Source organism: Astatotilapia calliptera, chromosome 9, assembly GCF_964374335.1.
Source record: "Astatotilapia calliptera chromosome 9, fAstCal68.1, whole genome shotgun sequence".
NCBI lineage: Eukaryota > Metazoa > Chordata > Actinopteri > Cichliformes > Cichlidae > Astatotilapia > Astatotilapia calliptera.
In genome coordinates, this window is record NC_137430.1 from 11,967,418 (window position 1) to 11,976,229 (window position 8,812).

Below are 8,812 nucleotides of genomic sequence, written 5' to 3' on the forward strand. Positions count from 1 at the left end.
TTTGTTATCAGCAGTGTGTTTGGGATCATTGTCATGACTAGAAGAGTAGAATTTTCAAGTATCTGCGCTTTATTTGAGTAGTTTTTCTCTGACAACTTTTTACTTTCACTCCCTAAATTTTTAAACAAATATCTGTACTTTCTACTCCTTATATTTTCAAAATGAGCTAGTTACTTTTGGTTTAACAAATTTGCAGGGAGTTATTGTTTCACATCACTGAGAGCCTTCAAACATGAAACCGATTTGAGCCTAAACAGAAACACATGAAAGGTAGTCCTGTTTGTATATTAATCACCAGGGTATGTCACATAAAGACAAATGACGTGTTGATAAACTGGAAATGTAAAGCTTACATGTAAGTCCTCATGGTTTTAACTCAGATATTGAGTCTGTAAATTTGAACCTAGTTTTTCATATTGTGAAACATGCTGCAAAGCAAACTGAGGTAGATCAACTGTGTGCAGGTTAGTGCAGGATAAACAGGGTAGTTTGCTGTACTGTGATGGATTTAAAGTAAAGAACAGTGTGTGACTGAACAGCTGCCTCTTCTTCTCTCATTCTCCCCCCTCCCTCTCCTGTTGCTACTTCAATCGTGAAACTGATCAATGATCAGCTGATCGGCTTTTCTCTCTTGTTTGTTTATCGCCTACTTTGCGCCAGAAAGAAGAAACCAGCGGATGTCGCGCTAAACAACAGCAGCATGTTTAAGCTTGATCAGCTGTTGTTAGAATTTATTTAATCTTACTTTCTAGTATCAGCTGATGTTTGTTGGAGCCACAGCTGTAAAAGCTGCTGGTCATGATGTCGGTTTGGTTATCTGGTGAGAGGGAAACATGAAGATGAAACCAGGAGATGTCCTTACTGAATCAGAGCTGTGATGGAGAAACAGGTTTACCTTTTGGGTGACATGAATGAGTTGAAGGGAAGTTATGAACTGTTTCTGAGAGACAAATAACACCAGGATCCTTTTTCTATGTAGCTGACAGCTTGTAACTGTGCAGGGGCGGGTCTAGCAAAGTGTTGCCAGGGGGGCAGGTAGGGCATTAACAGGGAGAGGGGGCACAAAGTACTTTTCTTTCTTATTCTCATTTAAAATGTCTCGCTTTTAAAAAATAATTGAATCTTACAACAAACGATTGATAGATTGATACATATATACCATCAAAACAGTGTACATCACTGTCACAACAGCGTTTGTTTTCATTCAAAGGCTTTATGATTTTTCCTATAATGGTGGGCCAGTCTCTAGTAAAAATGCCTGGGCCAACTTTTTGTCCCACTCCAGCCATGTAAGCAGCTCATCTGCAGTCTGGTGTTGCCTACATCTTCCTATTCAGAAGGCAGAATTTTTGAGTTCCGAGTACAATCGAAAGCACCACGACTGCAGTTTTCGTGTTGGATGTAAAAAGCGCACATGACGCTATGACGTAGGCTAGAATCATGGCGGCGGTCAATGGCGGTCTAGGCGTGGGATTTCTCTTGTGGAAATATGCAGATTATTTTTTCCTTTCTATTGGTAGGTGGCACAGTGCACTTGTGGCAAGTAAGCAAGCTAGAAGACTGGCAATCTTGCTGGGTATCCAGTTAAAGAAGCAACACATTAACAAGAGAATTCTGAGTAAAACCAAAGTTACTTTCCCTAGTAACTAGTTACTTTGAAAGTAACAAGTAACTTGAAGTAACTGAGTTACTTTTGATAGAACTAGTAATGTAACTAAGTTACTAATTTAAAAGTAACTTACCCAACACTAACGGTTTTACTTCTCTCCTAACCTCCCTCCATATATATTGAAGTCTAATAAGGGTTTGGCAAACACTAAATGGATCAGCTGACAGGCTGCATGCATCTCTTAGCTCCTGTATCAGGCCTTTGCTGGATTTCTTTTCAATTTCTTAAGGACTTGACTTTCAGATTGTCAGGGGGCCGAGTGGCCTGTACTGAACAGGACTCAGGTGCAGAAACCCAGAGCAGAGACAGCAGATGATGTAACAATTTATTAGGCTTAAGTGCAAAAAAAGAAAACGTAGCAAAGACAAAAAAACAATAAGACGTGGAGTTTGACGAGGCGTGGCCTTGGGAACGTGGCTAGGGCGAGGGAATGAGGCCTGAGATGCAGAGTGGAGCTGAGCAGGGAACAGTCACGCTTAAGAGAGAAGATAGAGGAGTTAGGGAGGTAGTGGAGGCAGCTCTGAAGTGGCCAGTTGTAAGAGTAGCAATTCTTACTTGCAGTAGGGGACATGGAGTGTTGAGAGGGGGGTGATGAGAATCCAGGGGAAGCGGAGTGGCGTGGAAAGGCTGGCCTGAGATCCGGGGCTTCAGATGGAGTGTGATGGCAGGAGGGCAAGCAGGTGAGGCACAGAGAGATTTTCAAAATGATTGCTTGGTATCCTGAGTCCAGAGGTGGAGCATGAGCCAAGGTGAATACAGCAACTGCAGCACAAGAGAGTCTTGTTAACAAGATAGAGCACAGCAAGAACTTGAAGTATAAGGCCTGTTACCAACATGTGTTGATGACAAACTGGCAGTGAATGAACATAAATGTGTGGTTTAAATCCCTCTGGCTTGATTGCCTGCAATAGGCTCCAGGTGTGCAGGAGCTGGAGTTGGCCCTGCCCAGGGGCGGATCCCAGGTCAGTTCAGGAGCCTTATGGAAATTCCAGCCACCCACCGCAGACCATGACACAGATACTGTTCAGTTGCTGTAGATAGTTTTTTAAGCCTGCCACTTCTTCTTTTCTTTTTTTTGACCTTTTACAGTTTTTTATTGACAGATACTGTAAAGAAACAACAAGAAAGCAGAGGGAGAAAGAGAGAGGGGAAGATATGCGGCAAAGGGCCATGTGTTGGACTCAAACCCAGGTTGGCCACTCCCAGCCATATGGCATGTAGTTGAATTCAACCAGCGCCCCCTGCCACTTCTACTTTTGTCCTCGTTTCAGTTTCCTCAAATATTTTTAGAACACACTGTACACCATGTTGAGATACTATATGACAAGTTTTCAGCTAATAACTAACTACTACTTTATGCCTGTCAGACTTCATTATCTTTGCCATTTGTATTACTTAACTATAGAAATAGGAATAAATTAAGTAATTTTGCAACAGAACACCAGCAACAACCTGCCTGAAGAGGCAATTTAAAATTTGCTCTTTGCTAAGTTGTCTGTTACATGTGGAAACAAGACTGGTTTATTGCTTGTGTTTGTTGCCTTTTTGTGCGATTCATAAGTCAGTATTAAATGGCTTAACAAGCAAAAATAACTAAATAAAACAAACATTCCTCTGAAAATGGTCCGGTAAAAGAGCTGGACTGACAATGAGTGACAAGCAGCCAAACCTACAAAAGACCTTCAGAATGCCTGGAGAAGTATTGCTGAATACTTCTCCAACAAATGAAAAGAAAATCTGGCTCCTTGGAAGCAAAATATGAAGAAATGAGGAGTGGGTCGAGACTTTAGCACAATACTTTGGATTTTAGTAGCGAGGGAAGGAATTGTTTGCACTTGAAGATAACCTAAACTAGAGTATTTCAGATTGTGTTATAGCTTAAGTGCTTCTAATAGAATATATAAAGTAGCTAAATATGCTTAGCTATTTTACAGAGACACTTGCAGCATACCATTAACTCGTGTGGATCCCACTTCAGGAAAGGAATTGATGGAAGCTGCAAGGTATTGTGGGGCTTAACGTAACATAAAAAGACTCCTTCTTTTCATTCATTATAATGAGGGGTAAAGATGAATAGATATGATGATGCTGGTAATGACAGCATCTCTCAGTAAGAGGGAAGAGGATATTCATGCACTCAACATTAGACTTTCTAATGGCTTAAGAGTTATCCTTTGGCATTTCAAGCAGCATAAAAAGGCAATGAGCTGCTGGGATGTTCACTATCATTTCCTTCTCCTTACCACTGTGTCTCTATCTTCAGTAACAAAGAATATGTTTACTTTACAGTCCCCAATGGTGAGTTTTGAATATGTCACAGTGTGGTCTATCTCTTTTTAATGGGTAAACAAACAGTCATGTTTTCATGCACACATAATGAAACAAGCCTGAGGCAAAATACATTTGCACTGGCACACATAAACAAACACAGACACATGCTTGGGGGTGGACTGCAATCAGTTAATTTCATCAGCAGCCATCAGAAATCACAGGCATCACTGTCATCTGCCTGACACGACCTACAAGAGCCACTGTGTAAGCAGTATGTTTGGACACTACAGGTAATCCATTGTCGCTGTATTGTACAGCTCTGCAATTCACTTCTTGGGTTTTAAAGTGCTGCAATTTAGCTCGAACGTGAGACACAAGAGTCACTCTATATATTACAGCTGGGTCATTAAGGTCTTGAACAATGAAACATGTTTTGTAATTTCACCCCTGTACACCACCAGAGTTAAATCAAACATCAAGATCTGCTTCAAGTGCAGACTTTCACATTTAATTCAAGTGATTTAACACTTTCCCACACCAGAGTAATATTTTGAGCTTATCAGTGACTCATAAATCATCATTGATGGTATATATTCAAAGAGCAGAAAGTTAGATTTCTAACACTACATCACCACCTGAAAACACTGATTGCTGGACTATTTCATCATTGCCCGGGATAGTGTTAAAAAAGCATTGCTTGAAGTCTTTTAGAATTACATTACACATTGTTATCAATGGTCTCCCATATTCAAAGCCTCACAATGAACTGAAAAAATGAACATTGTTATAAGTAAGAAGATTGATTTCAATATTTGGATGAAAATCTGTTGCTCTCTATAACTGTCTAAAGTCTAGAATTCATGGACATCACTGAATGCTATGTTTCTCTCCCAGAGATGCTCTGCTATCCCTTCACTTGAGCCACTTTCGGTTGTTGCTGTTTGAGGTGCTCACTGCATTCAGTTTTATCTCTAGTAACTAGAAACTCTGCTCTGTTAGGCTGAGATCAAGTGACTGAGTTGGCCATTGAAGAATATCCCATTTCTTTGCCTTGAGAAATTGGATATTCAAAAGCAACCCATGGCTAGTATATTGGGTTGCTTTTGCAGTGCATTATCCCTTTTCACAGTGAAGCAGCATCTAATCATTTTGGCAGGATTAGTCTGAATCCAAGCAGGGAGGATAGACCTATACACTTCAGATTTCATTCTGCTACTTGAATCAGCAGTGAACTGAATCAGTTGGCAGGAATACACACCCATACCATTACACACTCAGCACTGCGCTGTTTGGCTGATGATGTGATGCGCTTTGGATTATGAGCATTTCTTTTCCTTCCTCAAACTTTCTTCTTCATTTTGGTTTCATCTCTCCAAAGAAAAGGTTGGTTTTTTTGCTGGAGGCAGTGGGGGGGCTGACTCTTTAGGAATTTGACTGTTTGTAGAAAAACATTAGCAGTGTGGTTGATTAATCGTTTCATGCTTTCATGTTCGGAAACATTAATCATCAATAATCACATACAGAGCAAGCACTAGTTTCTGCCTTCTATCTTGCCTGTTCTGTGTGCACAACCTCTAGTTGCTGCATGTAAATATCCATATAAGTATTTTGCAGAAAGCTTTATGATTCTGCGATAATTGTAGAAACCCTGAGCAAATTTAAAAAGCATGAATATTCAGTTTAACAATCATTAAATGAAGCTTTCTTTGTCACTACTCCTTCTGGTGCATACACAAGGCATTACCACCAGTTTTCCTAAATGCTGTTTGGGGTGTTGCTATTCGAGGTGATAATGACCACATCACAGGCAGGGGATCTCGTTACGGTTAAGGACCGTCCAAGGATCAGCCAGGGATTAGGTGACTGGATTGGTGTAGTGAGGCAAATTTACAATATATGTCATGGATGGATATAACTGTATATGTACCTTGCAATATGTAACTCACAGTGTATGTATTTAACTACATTACAGAACTATGTGATTGGGTTTTTAATAGCTCTCACCACTGCCTTTCCTCATTTATTGACTGCCCGTCAGGGGTTTGAGGCGAGTGCCACTTAAAAAGAGTGAATGAATCATCATTGTCTACTCAAGTTTACCAATAACAGCAAAGAAAAAAAAGACCAAAAACTTCCCATCAGCGTTTTTTAATTGAATCAAAAATGGCTCATGCAGAGAACTCAATTAGTATTGATCTTCCCACTGTTCCTCGCTGTATACACCATGTGACTGCTTGGACAGCTAGCTGCTTATTCAGAGAGGTACAAACATCAGATCCAAATCTGTATGTTTTACCACACACATCTTTTTCTGTGCTCAGCGGCTGTTACAGGGTACAGGGCACAGAAAGGTCCAGAGGCTGTCATATCAAAGTATATCACAACAAGTCTTCTTTAGCTTCAGACTAGCAGACTGACCGGCGGCGTGTTTTTGATTCTTTTATGGTAAGTAAGTAAGTAAGTAAGTAAGTAAGTAAGTAAGTAAGTAAGTAAGTAAGTAAGTAAGAAAGAAAGAAAGAAAGAAAGAAAGAAAGAAAGAAAGAAAGAAAGAAAGAAAGAAAGAAAGAAAGAAAGAAAGAAAGAAAGAAAGAAAGAAAGAAAGATTTGATTTTTAAAAACACATTTATTCACTCAATAGTGAACCATACAAACAGTCAGCTCAAACCAACACATTGCTAAATACAAGTTCAGAGTTATTTAAAGTAAACAGACTACCTTTACAATCCCAAAGATTTTGAAAAACATCCAGTCCATTCATATTGAAACAATATTTATACTCTAACATCACTCTTGCTCTCGACATACTTTTGAAGAGCTCAACACAATCAGTATTTCGTCCATTATCAATCTTGTACTTTCTACTCAAGTAGTTGTAGAAAGTAGTCCCTTTTTCTTCTTCCCTTAGTCATATGAAAAACCAAAAATAAAACACTGTTGTGTAAAACAATGAAAAATAGTTTCTCTCATTGAACAAAAAGGACATGCATCTGAAGACCCAGGCTTAATTATGGACACAAAAGCATTTACCGCAATGATACCATGTAAAATCCGCCACTGTAAATCACCAGCTTTCTTGGTCAATGGTGGCTTGTACAGCGACCCCCATACAGGGCCCACATCAAAACCAACCTTAAAATGTTCTCTCCAAGGCGTATCAGTTTTACCATTTAACTTTGTTTTGTTTATTGCCTTAACACAGCTTTTATACAACACCTTCCCAGTCACCGAATCCAGTGGTGTCCAGCGGTACTTCTCCTTCTCCAAATAAGGACCAGGGCTGTCAAAGTCCTTGAGCTGCTGTCTATAGCACAGGCCAAAGAAACTGTCCGTTTTATCAGGAATCTTTTATCATCATCTGAGAGTGCCTGCTTGAATCTTGTCAACATCAAGCCCACAATTCGGAGAGAGCGAACCTCAAGTTTTCTTGCCAAGGACACAGCATCTTCCATTTTGGCTCCAGCAAGTTCAAGCAAAAGCCTTACCGTTGTAACTCCCCTTCTCTTCAGTAGCTCTGACATCATTGCTGCATCATCCCAGGATGAACCCAAACGAGACCCTTTGAGAATAGGTTCCATTAAAGCCAATGCAAAGATGTAGACTTCCACCGTCGTTCTGTTTCCATCAGCCCCCAAGCCTTTAGCACACTAACATAGAAAGGTGACAAACACTTTACACCATACCTTGAGTGATTGCAAACAAAGTCTTACCAAACCCCAAATTGCCAACTTTAGAAAATAAGTGTTCTGTAACCTGCCTCCACAAAACATTTTGATCCCCATACAAAAAACTCTGTAAAAACTGTAACCTAAAAGCTGCTTTCCGACTTTCGAGATGAATCAAACCCTGCCCTCCTTCCTCCTTTGACAGGAACAAAACGCTTTGAGGTATCCAATGAAGCCTGTCCCGAAAAAAGTTCAAAATAATAGTTTGTAATTTGGCCAACAGGTTAGGTGGAGGTTCCAAAATTGATAGATGGTGCCGATAGATAGATTATTAATAATAAGTACGCGACCCCTGTAAGACATTCGTGGTAAAAGCCAATGCCATTTCTGTAACCTACCCTCTACCAGTTCAACAAACCCTTCCCCATTTTTCATGACCTCCATGTTATCCCCTAAATAAACACCCAAATATTTTAAACCAGTTTTTGTCCATTGTAGGTCATCAGGTAAATTGGGTCCTGCTCTTGTCCATTTACGTACTAACAAAGCTTTACTCTTACTCCAATTAACTTTAGAGGATGAAATTTTACCAAAACATTCAATGAGTCGTGTTAAAGCAAGTACATCTGACTCTCCCGTTATAGCCACAATAATATCATCCGCATATGCAGAAAGTTGAAAAGGTAAAGAAATGCCATTCAGTTTTATCCCATGCAGGTTATAATAAAGGTTCAATGCTTAAAGAGTACAACATACACAGACATTGCACAACCTTGTCGAACACCTCTCTTTACATTAAAGGGAGCACTTAAACTACCATTGACCTTCAAAACACTTTCAATGTCACAATAGAGGGTCTTAATCATGGCAATGAAACCAGAGGAGAAACCAAAAGCCTTCAAAACATTCCAAAGATATTGGAGCTCCACCCGATCAAAAGCCTTTTCTTGGTCGAGGGAAATCAGACCAAAGTTCAAGCCCGATAAATTAGAGACATCCAAATAATCCCGAATTAGTGCTACATTGTTTCCTATTGATCTGCCAGGAATACAATAGGATTGATCCGCATGCACAACTTGATCAATCACTTTCTATAACCTGCATGCCAGTGCTTTTGAGATGATCTTATAGTCAGCACACAAGAGGCTGACTGGTCTCCAGTTCTTTATTTCATAAAGATCCCCCTTCTTGGGAAGAAGAGTGAGCACAG

General features: G+C 39.9%; 1 long non-coding RNA gene across 1 annotated transcript; it reads right to left on the reverse strand.

The window, feature by feature from the left end:
* Window positions 1–1,980: 1,980 nt before the first annotated feature.
* Window positions 1,981–2,431, reverse strand: LOC145430915 (uncharacterized). The gene is made up of 2 exons (XR_013911257.1): window positions 2,225–2,431; window positions 1,981–2,144 (listed from the first exon to the last, which is right to left on the reverse strand). It is a non-coding gene; the product is annotated as an uncharacterized LOC145430915 (long non-coding RNA).
* Between the last annotated feature and the right edge of the window lie 6,381 nt (window positions 2,432–8,812).